The 17,957-nt window shown below is 40.9% G+C and overlaps 2 long non-coding RNA genes across 2 annotated transcripts in view; both read right to left on the bottom strand.

Moving 5' to 3' along the window:
* LOC133717460 (uncharacterized) overlaps positions 1 to 16,316 on the bottom strand; it is a 73,215-nt gene extending 56,899 nt beyond the window's left edge. The window contains exons 1-2 of the long non-coding RNA XR_009849638.1: positions 15,988 to 16,316; positions 15,710 to 15,779 (exon numbers count right to left, since the gene is read on the bottom strand). This is a non-coding gene — a long non-coding RNA (uncharacterized LOC133717460). The remainder of the gene's footprint in view (positions 1 to 15,709; positions 15,780 to 15,987) is intronic.
* Positions 16,317 to 16,919: 603 nt separating this feature from the next.
* Positions 16,920 to 17,666, bottom strand: LOC133717459 (uncharacterized). Its single transcript, XR_009849637.1, has 2 exons — positions 17,417 to 17,666; positions 16,920 to 17,252 (listed from the first exon to the last, which is right to left on the bottom strand). It is a non-coding gene; the product is annotated as an uncharacterized LOC133717459 (long non-coding RNA).
* Between the last annotated feature and the right edge of the window lie 291 nt (positions 17,667 to 17,957).

Below are 17,957 nucleotides of genomic sequence, written 5' to 3'. Positions count from 1 at the left end.
TTGATAGTTACATAAACAGTTACTTTGCCGGTGACAATAAGTTTAAAATAGAATTTTCATGTTGGCCAGTTACTTTGATAGTTACATAAACAGTTACTTGGCCAGTTACAATAAGTTTAAAATAGAATTTTAACTTAATTAAAGCATTACCCTAATGGTGCATTTTGCCAGTATTTCTGGACTCTCCTCTTGGTGTCCTAGTCCATGAAATTGTATACTTTGCTCTCCTCCCAGTCTACGACCTCAGGAGGTAGCTGTTTCTCTTCTGGCTCTTTATTGATTTCTGCATGTTCTGCAGCGTCCATCTGTCTTATTGCTTCAAGAACATCCTCTGGTAAATCGTCCAACTTCTGTTGTGCTACCATCTGTTCTAGCCTTTCACGTTCAGCATCTGGCAGTGAGGCCTTCATCTCCTTTTCTTTTTCTTTCTTTTCAGCATCTTTCAATCTATCTTGAATCTCCTTTGCTTTCTTCCTTCGTTTTGCTTTCACATCCCCCCACCAGTAAATGTTGTCCTTTTTCTGTGTTCTTCTCCTATTCTTTAATCTCACAACGTAAGAGTAGAGACCCATTGATGATACAGTTTCACCAGAATGTTGCTCTGTAAGGCGCATTGTAAACTTGCCTTTTTTGTTCTCCTCTGGTGTCTTCTGCTCTTTCTCTGGGCTCAACGTACAAAGTGGAAAGCCACGCGCAGCTACAGGACTTTTCACTATCTGAAACATGTCAGGTTGTTTTTCCATTTCTTCGACTGTGAGCATGCAGACTGTGGGGCTCTGGAACAGTGAGTCCTTTTGCGATGGAGGTGTCGATTGAGTTTCTTCTTGCACTATGCAGTGAGGTGGAGATTGAGCTGCTGCTTCTGCAGATTCTTCGACTGTGCAGATCCCGTCGGACTGAGCTTCCTTAACAGTCGATTGATATTTATTTTCTGTGTTTTTAGCAGCCTTAGATGCAGCTCCATTTGATTCATTTTTTTCTTCTGCAGAGGTAGGTCGTGGGGAGCTGTGCTGCTGAGCTGCTGTTGAGGTGTGAGTCTTTGGGCTCAACATTTGCTCCAATTCCTTCAATTTTATCTCTAAATCCTTCACCGATGATGCAAGGCAGAAATTCTCGGTCACAAGTGTAGCATTTCGTTCCTCCAGATTCACCATGTCCTCCGTGATTTTCCTTAGTTCCTGTTCCTTTTCGTTCAGTTTTGTCTTCAAATTATCTTTCTCCACAGTCATATATCTTATCTCCTCCTCCTTTTTCTGAAGCTCTTTCTCCTACTTGTTTTTTTCTGAAGTTGTTTCCTGTTCAGCCACCTCAACTTGTAGGTTATCTTCTTTATTTTCACAATTCTGATCATCAGTTCCTTTTTCCTCTCCTTTCGGAACTGTCTTTGCTTCATCTGATCTATTCTCCTCTTCCTCGGATTCTGATTCCTCTCTATCCTCCTTCAGGTTTTCAAAGATTTTCTGAAAGAAACATATTCAATATGTCAGTGACATGCTATGTGACATGAGCAATGACATGTTTACAACAGTTATGAAGGCCAGTGACATGAAGTGTGAATTAGCCATTGAAATGCAGTGTGATAGCGACTTAATCGGTGACTTTTAACCAAGATAGTTACTTGGCCAGTGACGTGTCCAGTGACAACTACTTTGACAGAGAAGAAAATACCTCTAGTTTTTTCAAGCTGTTAAAACTTGTCCAATTCTATATCAGCTTCTGAATGTCCCATTTTCTCATCCCATGATCTTCGTTCTCCCTTCCAGATATTGGCTTGATTTTTCCAGTCTTTTGACAGAACCAATACTGCTTGCACAAAAAACAAAAAAAAATTAGTCATAGTGACTTGACGAATGACATGCAGTTTGTCTTGATCAGTGACTTGACCAGTTACATTTCAGTCTGACAGTAACTTACAGTATTATCATAACGCAGCCCCCCGTATTACCATATGGGCTGCTTGACTCCTTTTTCTTTTTCAAAGTCTTTATAGACTTTTTTAAGAAGCTTCCAACTTCCCTTGCCCAGTCATAAGATCCGATCTTATCCAAATTTTCGCAGGCTTTGACGTAGTCCCATGAAATTGTTCCTCCTGCGTTTGGGAACAGAAACTTGATGGACAAGTCCAGCAAGATTAATCTTGCCACATTTTTGTCCTTCTTCTCAATCCCTTCCTCTGTTGTTGGATTGTCTTTCAGCACATCTTGCAGAGCTTTCTCCACGGCTCTCTTGTTAATTCTCGCTGTGTTTGAAAAAAACTGCTGGACAAAGTCGGACTGATATGCACCCTAAGAAGTCTTTGGGACCAAGTCACCTTTTTCTGGCATTCCTAGGATCTTTGAAATATCTCTTGTCGAGATCCTGAATTTCTTCTTTCCAAAGAAGAAGAGGTCATTTTCATGGTCGTAGGCCTGCAGGTGGAGTGTAATGAAATCATCAGATTTCTTGGCTGACTTCTCCTCTATGTAGCCACCATGGAATGCATCGACAATATTTCCAAATGGTGACTGCCTGAGCAAATCTAATGTTCTTGCACTGAGATTCTTCTTGTTATCTTTAATTGTGTTCAAGAAACTTATTAATATGCACCTGTACTGCACATGTCCTGGTTTCACATTTCTCTTCCTCTTTGGTGCTGCTTCAGTTTTTTGAAATAGCACCAAAGAGAAACCCTTCTTTGGTGATTGTTCTACTTTTTCTTCTTCTTCTGTTTCTTCCTGTCTTTTTTTTATTTTATTTCAAGCTCTTCTTGAGAATCTTCTTCAGTGATGGTTCTTCTTCTTCTTCTTCTTCTTTTGTTTCTTCATGTCTCCTTTTTTTTTATTTCTTCAAGCTCTTCTTCGAATTCTTCTTTCTGTGTATCGTTCGATCGTGTTCTTCATCTTCTGATTCCACCTCTTGGTAGTCTTCGTCATCATCGCTAGGTTCCCTTTCTTTTCTTTTTGTTCTTGCCATTTCTGATGTTTAAATTCTGTTGAAAAAATAAGAAGGTTAGCATTGAGTTTGCAGTTACATAATCAGTTACGTAGTCAGTTACTTGGCCAGATACATATATTGTAAGTTACATGATCAGTTACATGGTCAATTACAGCTCATGTCAATGACAACGTCAGTTACATAATCAGTTACTTGGCCAGTTACATATGTTGTAAGTTACATGATCAGTTACATACATTTTAAGTTGCATGGCCAGTTACATGATCAGTGACAGGAGTTTAACACACGTTGCCAATGAGTTGGTCTTTTCCAGTGACTTATCTGGCCTTTGACTTGTCTAGCGACCTGGCCAGTGACCTCACTGGCCAGTTTCATTATCTTAGCCTATAAAATATGTATTTGCACTAGCAGAATTTCCATTCAAGTAAAGCCTAAAGCCTAAACAGCATGACACACAGTCATTATCTCCATATAAATGGTTATGTTACTGTCCATGTCTCTGTATCAAATCACACCAAAATGGAAACAGAGCCCCTCAGAAATCAAATGATACCCAGTCAGTAGGCTATGTCACTGGCTATGTTACAGCATCAAACTAAAATTTGAAGACAGTCATTGATCATCTCCACTCAAAAAAGCTTTAAATCTTCACTCAAACCAAAACTTGGAATCGAATTGTTTTGTTTCAGAATCAAATGCAGAAATACTATATCAATGACTCGAAAACTAAATACTATATCAAATGCAGAAATACTATATCAATGACTCGAAATTAAGTAAGAGAAGTTTCTGAGAATCGAGGCTGAAAGATTACCCGGTCGAGGTAGACGATTCGAGTTCTGCAATTCTTCGAATCCCTAAAATTTGGGGCTTTTTCTGTGAAGTACTTTTGCAGAGTCGGCGCTGCTTCACCGTTGAGCAAAATAGTCGTCGAAGAATGTATGTGTCTCAGAATGTGGCCGCCGGAGATGAAGATGATACGGAGTAGGTTTGAGCGGTTTTGGAACTTTGAAATTCCGAATTATAATGTGGAGAAGATAAACAGTTGTGAAATTTCCAGTTAACTGCGAAAGAAACTGACGGTGGCAGTTTTTGTAATTAAGTTGAACTCTAGTGGTAGGTTGTGAACAGGTGACCTTAATTATCATGGAGATATTTGTGGTGTTTAAATTATAATAAGGCACTTCAAAATGACCTTTTTTTATCATTATCCCATATTTTTTTGGTATAATTATTGTTCTTAATAGTCATTTTATAAGAGGTTATATATGTCATTTAATAATTCATAATAGAGTGAGGTCAACTGAGCAGATTTGAAGGTCTCAATAGAAACACTCGTACAAAAAATCACACAATTTAATTAGTTTCCAAACTATAAATTATAAAATAAACCCCGGGGTGGGGAATGGGTGACAGGATCCGCCTCGAATTTCCTCCTGAAATCCGAAGTGGCACTGCGAGGCCCACCTTAGAGGAAAATTCTACCAAAAATTTGACAGAACTTCCCCTAAAAATGGACTACCCAAAACCTAGAAATGAAATTTACACTTCTAAATCACTCATCCTTATTCTCCTTGAGCCACCCTGCTCCCCAAATCACAACACCGTCCAATTCAAATAACACAAAACGCAACTTGAATAACATTAATCCCACAGGTAATCAGAGCAATTCTAATAGAAAGGTAAACAAAGTAAACCTAATTCAAAGGTAAACGCGGAAGCCATGCTGTTGACTATGTCTCAACTCCATGTACGCCCAACCTCAACTAATTTCGCCTGTAAACTGGGCATTTGAAACAGAAGGCCCAGGGGAAAGTATTGAAAAACACGTTAGTGTGAGTGGACAAAAATAAATAATCAAGATAATTTAAAAAGAAGTAACTTGAATACTTTCCCACGTATTTAAACTTATAAAACCTCGATGCATGCAACGTTTATAAAACTTTATTTCTTAAAATCAGGAAACTGGAAACTAGAAACTGTAAATCAAACCCGCTGAGTATCGTATCATCGGACTAGACCCCGCTAGCCCAGAAATAATATAAAAGTAGGGGAAGAAGATAGCCATACGAATGAGCATCCCAGGCTCGGGTGATAGCCTCCCAGGCTAAAGTACTCCCTTATACTCCCGTTCTATACCCACACGCCACTAAGTGTAGCGATTAGGATACTGGGCTTCAGCATTACTGTCACAAAGACAATAACCAGCGCCACAAAGGCGGACGGGCTTCGATGATCCCATCACCTCGCCACAAAGGCGGACATCAATGCTAGAAATGATAATAGTCACCCAAAGTATGGCAAAAGAAAATCCGAAAACCAAAATAATTCCATAAATACATAAGGCTTCCCCAACTCTCGCAAATGAATTTCCAACGACATGTCCCATACGCCAAGATAATCTCAAGTTCAAAATAAAACAGGCGAGAAATAATAATAAATCATAATCTCCATAAATCGAAACAAAACCAATTCCAAGATCATCATCAAGGCATTCCCAATGCCAAAACCGAAAGTCGATAATAAATAAGAAATATAACTCCATCGAAATCTCATTTCGAAAATCCTTTAAAAATCTCAAATCGACGAATAGAAATATAATTAAAAGTATAATTCCGGAAATCACCTCAGAAATAAATAATTCGTCAAATAATATTATAAATCCTAACCAACTTCAGAAACAAATCATTATCTAAAGCAATTATATGAGATAAAGCGAAATCAATCTCCGAAATTAAATCATATGCTCGAAATATAATATGATAATTAACTAGAGCATTACTTTAAGAACTAAATGCATGCATCATTATTTAAAAACAAAAGTTCACTCACAGTACTATTTAGGCGATCACGCGTACGAGTTCCTTCGTCGAGCAATAGCTCGGTACGTCGCCCTGTATATAAATATAATTCGTGAATAACGATTCGGCAATTAAATACGATTCTAATATCTTATCCCCCTAAATCAAACTTCCAATTTCTTTTCCAATTTAATCCAACTTCACCCCTAATACCAACTCATTAGTTTAAAGGTTCTAGGGCAGAACCGAGAGTAATCCGATGGTCGGATTCTCGTAATTCAATGATCAACATCCCAAACTTCGGAATTACACAATCGATACAAAACTCCTTCAATTTCCCCCAAACTTCACATACAAGCTCCACAACATTTATAGGATTTAATGGGCTAAAACAGGAATTAAAAACCTACCCTACTCACCTCCACGCGCCACCAACAGTGGAAACGCGTGGGCCCCACGCGCTGGTGGCCACCACCTCCGATGGCCACCAAATTTTGGCGGCAGCAGCAACATCACAATAGACCCAACAATTTTCTCAACTACAGCACATTCCAATTTTACCTTAAAGCACTCGAAATTGGCCGGTGAAGAAAACCCAGAAAAACCTCCGAGCCCTAGAATTTGCAATCGTCGATTCGACCTCCACACAGCAAATTGAAGTGAATGGCCTTAGGGGAAATGATCACCGGCTTGAGGCGCCCCTACTGTCCCAATTTGGTGGTCGGAAACGACCGGTAATGGCTGAATCGCCGAAAAAGCTCAAACTGCCCCCGTGAGGAACCTTGCTTCGATTCGAGGTTTTTCGGCCAAATTGCCGAAATCCAAGGGCACCAGCGTCAAAAGGGGGAAGAGGCGATCACGTGGTGGCCGGACGGCGAAGAATTGAGGGGCAGAAGAAACCGGCGAAAATGAGGGAGGGAGAGATCGGGGAAGAGGAGAGAGAAAGAGCTCGGTAAGTTTTCGAAAATGAAAACTTACCACAGTAGTTTCCACCCTTTTATAGAAACTTACTATGAACAGTAACTTTCGTATTTCGCTCATAACTTTCGTATACGAACTCTGATTTTTACGTAGCTCATATGCACGCGCTTGGTTTAACGTCCCCTACAACTTTCATGAAGGAAAGTTTCTCAAATTTTGACCCGAAAAAAAAATTCAACTTTTAGGGTCACTAAAAGTATCAAAACAAAGTAAAAAGTAGAAGTAGTTGTCGTTTACCGTCCAAATGACTAGTAAACGGTTAATTTAAGATATGGGATGTTACAGTAGGGGATGGGAAGGGAACACATGTCTATCGGTGATGTGAAATTGATTGAACACAAACAAAAACAAAGAGGAGGGCGAGCCCAGCAAGCAACAGCAAATCTATTTAGAAAGATTAGAGATTGTCTAAGGTTTTAAATTTATCCGAAACTACCGAAATTTCCGTAATTTTAAAGTATCGAAACGAAATTCATATGCTATATCATTTCTGTCAGGAGTTTCTCGAAATTTTCGGTACATTTCTGCGAAATTCTTAATTTCTGAAATATCTATAATATATTTAAAAAATCACACCGAAATTTTGTCCGAAATTTCTGTGAAATTTGCATGTCATCGACAATAAATTTTTTACTTCATACTTTCGATGAAAAAATATGAAATATTGATTTTTTTTTTTTTTTGCAATCAAGTTGAATACAATAAAAAACTTTTTTGCTTTTATCTGCTATAAAGTTGAATGCTCCAACCATAACATGATTCCTTTTTTGCTTCATCTTAAATGTCGTATGCTTCATACAAAGAAATACTGTATTGGGTAATTCAACAATATCCGATATATAGATTGCATCTGGGAAGATATCAACACACATACAATACCCATGTGAAGAAGTACCAAAATCATTTACAAAATTCATGTACTTGTAAGCAGTATTGTATGATACTAAATAGAAGCAGTTCAACCAGCTAGATCGAACCACATCGTAGTAGCTTTTATATTCATTTTGTTGTACTTGTTTATTTTCATTCACGAGATTTTGGTATTAAGACCAATCCTCAAACCCCGTTGTAATTTTCTAATTATTAGTGAAAAAAAGGGTGATGGTCAAGCCTCTCACTGTGTTCCAGCCATAAAAAAAAAAAATAATAAAAAATCACATTCACATATCAATATACAGTACATTTATAATTGCACATAGGTAAAAACACTAATTTAGCAACCTACTACAGTAATAGTTAATTACTCGTCCATATTAATATCACAATTCTATTATAAATGTATAATTTTAGAGATCTTACATTGTAAATAGGTTAGTTTAGTTTATGTAAAAGTTTCATTCAAAAATATCATTTTATAAATGCAATTAATGTGATTTCTTTATTTTGAACCGAAATTTCCAACGAAATTGAAACTTTCTTTGAAATTTCCTTGAATTTGAAGTACCAAAACCGAAACCGAAACTGAAATTTGAATCCTTGATTGCCCCAACAACTTTTCAAAATTTACTCTAAAGATCTTTCTAGCTTGTTGTCTTTTTTTTTTTTTTTTTTTTTAAGAAAAACAAAATCAAATTCTATTAATAATATCAATGACCTTACTCGGTCAAGGTAGAGAAATTTGAAAATCCCTCATAAAACATCTCAATGCACAAATCAAAACTGTACAAAGTAGAAAGGCTTAAAAACAAAAACTAGACTAAAAAAGAAAAATGCAAAAAGAAAAAAAAAAACCCACATTTATCCAACATTTCAACCCTAAATCAGAGCCACTTTATTGACATGTTTGTTGGTGATTGCAACTGTTCTTGATTGAAATTGATTGAACACAACAAAAACAAGGAGGAGGGATGAGCCCAGTGCAACAACAAATCAATAAGAAAGACAACAAATCAATAATCTATAAAAAATTTCGTCCCTTCTCTCTCTCTCAAAGTGCGATCAGAGAGTTAGGGTTGCCTGGTTGGTGTAAGGCAGTAGTGTCCTTGGTGACGGCGGATCTGTGTGATTCGAATGTCCTGGTTTCCCCCCTGTATTGTGGCTGGGTGGGATCTGTTGAGCAATAGTTTATTAGTTATGGAGGATGTGATTGGTGGTTTTGTTAGAAAACTGGCTCTCACGGAGGAGGAGGCGGTTGAAGTGGTCCTCCCACAGAAGCGCCTGAAGCAAAACCCACAGCGTTTCTTTCTGGTAGGGGAGTTGTTGACGGACAAACCGTACCGGACCGAGTCTCTGATCAGTACCTTACGGAGCCTTTGGGTGCCGGATGCGAGGCCGTCAGATAGAGAAAGAATGATTGTTTGTCAACTGGAGGGGAGTCGGAGATTACTCTTTTCTTTCTCAAGGGAGGCAGACTGGCAATGCGTGGTCTCCAGATCACCGTGGTCATTCGAAAAGGCGTTGTTTGCAGTGGCAGTGACAGATGGTCAAGTTGATCCGTTGAGGGTATCGATTCTGACCCAGTTCTTCTGGGTCCGGATCCGGAATATTCCACCGCTGTACATGGATGAGGTTACTGGCCAAGGTATTGGAGAGGCTGTAGGTGTCTATGCGAGAACGTGGAAGAACAGAAATGGTAGTTGTATGGGACGGTACTTGCGAGTTCGTATAGGTATCGATGTTTCCCAACCTCTGAAGAAGGGCATCAAAATACCCGGTGCCATTTGGGCTGGATAGGAACTTTTCGATCTGGAATATGAGAGACTTCCCCATTTTTGTTTGTTTTGTGGTTTACTTTCACATACGGGGAACAACTGTCCTCGTCGGGCGTCTGGGGAAGTGCCGGAGCCGACCTATGACGTTCTTCTCAATGCGGAGAAGAAAGAGAAATGGCTTGCTAGGCAGGAGGAGCTACGGGAGGCCAGGTCCACTGAGGGTGGTGGTACCCGTTATGGGCTGTATCCGGCGAGGAAGGCGGGGTGGTCACTGGTGGCGCCTGAGTTTCCCACCATTGGTTTCACCAGATCACGGGTGGAGTGGGAGGAGGAACAGATCGTAGGCAAACGGCAGACGGAACAGGATATGGAAATAGATGGTGGTGTGGTACGGGAGGATATTCATAGGGGACCGAGTTCAAAGCGGCGGAGGATGTTAGCGGCAGAACCGCCGTTAGAAGCCTTGCCGGAGGATGGACTGTGGGACGTCCCTATTTTGGAAGCTTCCGCGGTTCCGGGGAAGTTATTACTCATTCCGGATGGGCCGGCTGATTCTTTTGAACAGGCGGGAATTAGGGCAACACTATCTCAGTTTCCAATATCCCAAGCTGATCTCGCGTCGAGTACCGTGGTTGGGGAAGTGGAATCTTGTAATAATGTCGTGTCGAATCAGCTTGAGTTGACCTCCGAGATTGTTGGAGCCCCCCTCAAATCTGGGTATGTGAATGGTATGGTGGGCCAGGTTCAACTAACTCGGACTATTGCCAAGCCGACTACAGGGGTGGGCCCGAAGCCCATAAAAACCCATTCTATTGGTAAAAATGGTGCAAATGGGGACAGGATGCAGGCCGAGCCGGTCCCTAGTGATGATAGGCCTGCTTTGCATGGGAAAGCTGTGCATGGGAAAGGGGGGAAAAAGGGTTACGTCGTAGGCAAACGTAACAATCCTGTTCTAGCTTCTGCTCAAAAGTTGAGTTCTGGGCGTACTCCAAAACGCTCGACCGTGATGGGTCCGGTTTTGGCCCATCACGAGTCATGAGGATTCTTTGTTGGAACTGCCAAGGGATTGGGAACCCTCGGACAGTTCAAGGGCTTAAAGGGTTGGTGTCCCTGAATGTTCCCAGTATTGTTTTTCTTTCTGAGACTAGGTGCACGGCGGCGGAGATGGTAGATGTTCGTCGCCAGTTAGGTTTGTCTCATGTTTTTTCCGTTTCTTGTATTTTTAAACAAAAGAAGAAGGGTACAGGCTATAGTCGGAGTGGGGGTTTATGTTTATTATGGACAGATGATGTGGAGGTGTCTTTGAGTTCTTATTCGCTTCATCATATTGACGTCGTCATTGGGCAGTCAGATGTTGCGAACAGTTGGCGATTCACAGGTGTGTATGGTTACCCGAAAGTGGAAGACCGCCATTTGACATGGGATCTCCTCAAGTCCCTAGGGCAACAAAGTTCTTCACCTTGGGTGCTTGGTGGAGATTTTAACGAGATTGTCTCGAGAAGAGAGAAGGAAGAGGGGCAGCTTCGTGGGGCTCAGCAGATGGATGGCTTTTGTGATTTTATCAAGTTTTTCTCCCTACACCATATCCCTTACTCAGGACCTTGCTTCACTTGGCGAGGAATCAGAGGTGGAGGTGAAGTCAAATGCAGGTTGGACAGGTTCTTATCTAATCAAAGTTGGTTAAACAAATTCCTTCTTTCAAGGGTTTATCACTTAAAGCCGAGTAGAAGTGATCACCTTCCAATTCTCCTAGAGATAATGCAGAAGAGAAAGAAAAGGAAGAAGAGGAGGACACGTCGCTTCAGATTTGAAGAATTATGGCTACGAGATGTGGAGTGTGCGAGAATTGTGGAAGAGGGATGGGAACGTGGTATTGGCAGTGACCCCTTCACGAAGGTGTGCAGTAAAATTGATTGTACTCGCCGTGCCTTGATGGAGTGGAGCCAGCTGAAATTTGGTGAATTAAAAAGGAGGATTGAGGATGTGAGAGGCCGCCTGGCTATATTCTTTGATTTCGCTGTATATGAGCCTTTAGACAATGTTCGTGTGGAGCTGGAGTCGGAGCTTAATGACTTGCTAGAACGTGAACAAGTTTTCTGGAAGCAACGAGCCAAAGTTTTTTGGCTCACTGATGGGGATTTTAATACAAAGTTCTTTCATCAGAGGGCTAGCAACAGGAGGAGGAAGAATTTGATCAGAGGCCTTTTTGATGAAGATAATAAGTGGTGCACGGAGGATGAGGATATTGAGAACATTGTTTTATCCTATTTTCGAGGCTTGTTCACCTCTTCTTCTCCAACAGGGTTTGAGCGTATTAGTGACGTAATACCAAGGTTAGTCACTGATGAGTTGAATTTGGAACTGACAAAACCGATATCATTGGATGAAGTTCATAGAGCGTTAAGGCAAATGCATCCTTCAAAAGCCCTGGTCCAGATGGTTTTTCTCCAAGGTTTTATCAACACTTTTGGGCGGTGGTTGGGCCAGATTTTCTGGAGGCCGTGAGAGGTTTCATTGGATGCGAACAACGGACGCGTCTGATTAATCATACCAACGTTACTCTCATTCCTAAGGTAAAAGATTTGGAGTTGGTAACTCAACTACGGCCGATATCGCTCTGCAATGTGATTTACAAGGTTGGTTCTAAGGTATTGGCAAATCGATTGAAGCCTCTGCTAGACAATATTATTTCACCTTTTCAGAGTGCTTTCATCCCGGGGAGGCTTATCTCTGATAATTCCCTTGTTGCTTTTGAAATTTCGCATTTTCTAAAGCGACGGCGGAGGGGGAACGTGGGTTATGGAGCTTTAAAACTTGACATGAGTAAAGCATATGATAGAGTTGAATGGAGTTTTCTGAGATATGTGCTTCTGGGATTTGGCTTCAGCCTTGTTTGGACGCAGTGGATAATGTGTTGTGTGGAAACAGTATCTTACTCTTTCATGATTAATGGGGAGCCCAGAGGGCATCTCATTCCTTCTAGGGGTCTGAGACAAGGAGACTCAATTTCACCCTATCTTTTCTTGATTTGTGCGGAAGTGCTTACAAGACTTATTTTCCGAGCAGAGAGTGAGGACTTATTACATGGAATTCAGATTTGCACAGGGGCACTTTGTATTTCCCATCTTTTCTTCGCTGATGATTCTTTTATTTTTTTCAAGGCAGACTTGGAGGATACACTTGTGTTAAAAGATATTCTGGAAGTATATGAGGGTTTGTCAGGCCAGCGGGTGAATTACCAAAAAAGTAGTATCGCTTTCAGCAAAAATGTGTATAGTGATATGCAAGACCAGATTGCTTTGCTTCTGCATGTGGAGCGGGTAGAGAAGCATGACAAATATCTTGGTCTTCCCATTGAAATCGGTTTTTCCAAAACGGAAGCTTTTAGCTTTCTGAATGAACGTATAAAGAAGAGGACTAAGGGTTGGCGGGAGAAGATGCTTAGTGCAGCGGGCAAGGAGCTTCTGATTAAGGCCGTAGCTCAATCTATTCCTACATACGTCATGAGTTGTTTTGAAGTCCTGATCCACCTGTGTAATGAGATGCATAGCCTAATGGCTAAGTTTTGGTGGGGCTCTACCGAAGAGGACAAGAGGATACATTGGCTTTCATGGGACAGGTTGTGTTGCTCAAAAGCTGAAGGAGGTTTGGGCTTCCGTAATATGCATCATTTTAATCTTGCCCTATTGGCAAAGCAAGGTTGGAGGCTTATTCAAAATCCTGATTCCCTTATTGCGCGTCTTCTGAAAGCTCGGTATTACCCCAACACTGATTTCATGCACGCTTCAATTGCTGGGGATGTTTCTTTTACTTGGCGAAGTATTGTTAAGGGTCAGGAGGTGCTACGTAGAGGACTGCGATACCAAGTGGGGAATGGCAAGGCTATTAGGGTGTGGGATGACCCTTGGATTCCATTACCATACAGTTTCAAACCATACTCTTCCCCTATGAATGGTCTAGAAGATATGCTTGTCGAAGACCTAATTGATCAAGAGGAGAAAGAATGGGCAATCTCATTTATGAATGAAATTTTCTATCCAGAGGAGGTGGGCATTATTGCCAGTATTCCACTAAGCGTTCGTGCGCCTAATGACAAATGGATGTGGCATTTTAGCAAAAACGGTGTCTATAGTGTCCGCAGTGGCTATCATGTTTTCAGATGCACCGAAAACATGTCACGTCGGGCATCATCGTCAGGAGGTTCGGGTTCGGAAACAGAAAAGTACTGGAAGAGTATTTGGAAGGCCCGTTTGCCACCCAAGGTTCGTACTTTCGTATGGAGGTTGCATAGGGGAATTGTGCCGACACGAGCTGCTCTGGCTAAGAAGTATGTGCCTGTGGATACAAGGTGTGCGTTCTGTGACTCTTTTATGGAGGATGATTTGCATTTATTTAAGAATTGTAAGGTGGTGGAAGAATTTTGGCTATCATGTCCATTAGCTATTAAGGTACGTACACATAATGCTATGAATGTCTCTGCATGGGTAATGCATGTGTGTGAGCTCTTACCCAATCATCAAAGGGAGCTTTTTTACATGTTATTATGGGCCTTATGGGTGGAACGCAATGCCACAGTCTGGAGGGGGTCTACTTTCAGACCTTTGAACACTGCGGCCTGGGCGTCGAAGTTATTGAGTGACTATCAAGCGGTGCATCCGACTCATGGGAAGACGAAGATGAGACAAAGGACCAAATGGCAGCTTCCACCGAGTGGGAGACTCAAACTGAATACGGATGGAGCGTACCATGGCTCAACTGGACAAGGAGGAATTGGTGCCGTTCTCAGAGATGAGTTTGGTGTGTGTTTAGCTGCAATTGCACGGCCCTTTTCCCATGTTAGCTCGGCTTTCCAGATGGAATTGGAGGCTATGAGAGCGGGTCTTCTACTAATTATTCACCAAGGCATGGATGGTGTGGACATTGAGACCGACTGTGCCGCGGTGATTACAGCACTTCACGGAAATATGGAAGATCTTTCAGAGGTAGGTTGTATTGTGGAGGATTGCAAAGATTATATGCGTGCAATTCCCTCCTGCAATTTACGATCAATTTACAGGGAAGCAAATGGTGTCGCTCATAGATTGGCGCACCTTGCTAGTGTTGATTATTTAGATGATTACTGGTTAGATGAGACTCCTGTGATTATCCAGGATGTACTCTATGAGGATTCTTGTATTAGTACTCGAGGTATAGGTATTACGTCCCCCTCGCTGTACAATCATCCTTCTACTATTATTAATAATAACGGGCGTGGGGCTGAGCCTTCCAGTTAGGCTGGGTTCCAAACCCCTTTTCAAAAAAAAAAAAAAAAACAAATCAATAAGAAAGATTGGGGATTGCCCCAACAGCTTTTCAACATCTACTCGAAGATTATTATTTTTTTTTTTTTAGGAAAACAGAATCAGATTTTATTAATAAAAGGGAAATTAGTTCAAATGGTACCTGAACTATCTCACTTTATGAACTTCGATACATCAAATTTCAGAAATGTCAAAACGATACCAGAGATTCATACCCAGACTGAATATATGTACTTGGGGTCGTTAGCTCCGTTACGGAAGCTAGCAACAGGCGTATTTTTATCATAAAATGACCAATTTTCAATTTGGCTGAAAATTTGCAGAGATGATCTATACATTAGGATTTAAAAAATGAACGGTTAAGATGTGAATATGTGATCGAAAAGTAGTCAAAATATAGAAATCCGTTCCTTAGCAGAGCAAGCCTATATATATATATATATATATATATATATATATATATATATATATATATATATATATATATATATATACAGACCCTATACAGAGTGAGACATTGCTCTGAAATTAAAGTGCGACAATCAATTTTGCTGAAATTTTGCATAAATGATCTATACATTTGTACCTAAAAACTGAACGGTCGAGATGTGGTTATGCAACCGAAAAGTGACCCTAAACTCTAACCTCGTACTTTAATTTCAGAGCGAGGTCTCGCTCTAGATAGGATCTGTGTAACGCCCTAAGCTGCACCTCACCAGCTTAAGCACGTCACAGTGCCGCGAGTCTTTAAAACATAAACCGAACGCTCGATTTACATTCTAGAGAACCGCTAGGCATTTTGTTTGAAAAACGTTCTGTATAAACACAGCGGAAGCTATAAATATTTTTGAGGTGAAAATCCTTGAGTTGCTAAAATTTATTTCATTCATCAAGAACTTGAAATGAATTCTCACACAAGAGGTACGAACTTCAAAGAAATGAGACCTCAACCAAAATTGACACAAGGCTAACTATCAACAAGTCTCAGAATACGAAGTTCGAGAAATAGAATTTAGACTAAGGTCCAAACGACAAAATTTACCGAACTTGTTCCGCACACCCAGCTCCGTCCGCTATTGTCCCGTCACCAGTGCACAGTACCTGCATCCACACTGTTGTAGGGGTGAGCTTTCGTCCTCGCTGCTCTTACAGGAACTCTACCACGACTAAGTTTGAAACCACTAAATATATATTTGGGATCCCAGTATGAAAACATGCTTAAACAAAATATTTTAAAAGGAACGACAAACTTTAATGTTTTTCAACTTGAAAACTGATGCATGATGCTTAAATAAATACGGCGCCAAATCCAAGTTTTACCTGATGGCCGGTCCCATAGACCCACTACACGACCTTACCTCAATTTAATTTATCACCAGGTAAGCGTAGCGAGAGCGTCCGCTACCTAGCTACACACACGGATCGGGTCGTCATTGCGATCACTCACCGTCCGACCGGTGTAACTAACCCTCCGGAGGTTTTGGGGATCGAACCCAAGGAAGTCAGAGCCACCCTTCGCTCTCAAGCCATCACATTTCTCACATGGTTTGGTTAGTATGCATTGCATTTGAACATAACCAAACCATACCAACTAACATGCATCATTTAATAACAATATAAGAAAATCACTAATCGAGGAGAGTCCTGAATCCCTACCTAGATTCCGACACTTTCTCTCACGTACTCCGAGAGTCGCGAACCTTCTGTTCCTCGGGTAACTGGAGTCCTAGATTCCGACATAATAATCGTTAATATCTCATTGAACAATTATGTGAAATCTCGACGATTAATAAATCATCCAACCAACTTTTTCTGGTTTGACCAGGAGTTGACCAAGGTTTGACCGATCATTCCTGGTTTGACCAGGATTGACCAACTTTGACCATTCGATACTGATTCGATAATTAACCCAAATTACCGAACATTCACTTGAAGTTTACAGTATCAACCAAATATATATTAAGAGCACCTAATTTACTAAGGCCACTCTATATATATATATAATTTCTTTCCTTTACTTATTATCAAACTGCAAAATACGCAAACAAACCACTAACGATTTCACTAACGAAAAATCTCAAATTTAATTAACCGTTTTGTCGCATAATAATTCCACGGAATTTACTATGGACACCCAATACTTTCCAATTTCCATACAAGGTGTACCCAAAACTACTGTGGACACCCAAGCTTGACCATTTTCAATTATTCCACAAACATTTCGAATAACCTGCCTTAGCAACACTAACAAGGCATCAAACACGATAATCACACTCCATTCAAATCAAAACACTACAACTCATCCAATCTGTCCTCCTAGTTTAAACATATCTTCAAACCACCAAAACTACACAATTCGACCAAATTTCCGATTCAAGATCACAATATCAGATTATAATCTCAACCAACTATCATAGTTGCTTAACTTCCAATTATCACCAGAAGGGAAAATGTGATTCAAGGGCTGTATATACCTTCAAAAACCAACTCGGTCTTCCCGGAATCCCTTACTGGAACTGGACTGATGACGAACTGGTGACCTTGGTGTCAATAACCCAACAAACTTCAAAATAGCTCGCCTAGACCTGCAATCGAGTAACGAAGCCCAGAAAGACCGGAGAAGTCGCCGGCAGCGAGGAACCGCGACGGAGGCGGAAGCAACCCAGAAACCAAAATGTCAAAACTCAATCGAATTGAAAAACGAATCATACTGGGCTGTAGAGCATGATGAGGAGGTGAGATTTCATACCACACACAGCCCAATCGGTCGCCGGAATGTGCAGAAACTCGCTGGAGCAGTCGAACATTCTCACCGTTGATTCTTCTTTCTCGTCGGGTGCATGGACGATCTGAGGCCACAGGCGTGTCGGCGACGACGAGAGGAAGAGATTGGTGGTCTTGTGTCGTCGATCGGTGGCCGGACGCCGGAGTTGTGGCCGGATTGCCTTGCGGGTCGTCGGGTTTCTCTCTCTCGGGCAGAGAGAGCTCGAGCTTGCTGGTTGCTCTAAAGCAATCATCTGATCAAGGGGTATAAATACCCTAAACTCCATTCCATTTCAAGGGCTAGGATGAAGCGGTGCTTGATCAACGGTCCAGATCACACCGTAGAATTTCTTTTCTTTTTCCATAATTATTTCAATGTTTCCCAACTTCCGAAATTCGTAAAAATTAGTTCCGATATCCGAAAAATTCCCTGAAAAATCCCACGAACTCGTCGTGTCGTATACTTTATTACTCAATCCTTAAATCGAGGATTTCATTGTACAAAAATTTCTGAAAATATTCTCGAG

Source organism: Rosa rugosa, chromosome 6 (assembly GCF_958449725.1).
Source record: "Rosa rugosa chromosome 6, drRosRugo1.1, whole genome shotgun sequence".
NCBI classification, from domain to species: Eukaryota; Viridiplantae; Streptophyta; class Magnoliopsida; order Rosales; family Rosaceae; genus Rosa; species Rosa rugosa.
This window is presented reverse-complemented; position numbering and strand designations above follow the sequence as displayed.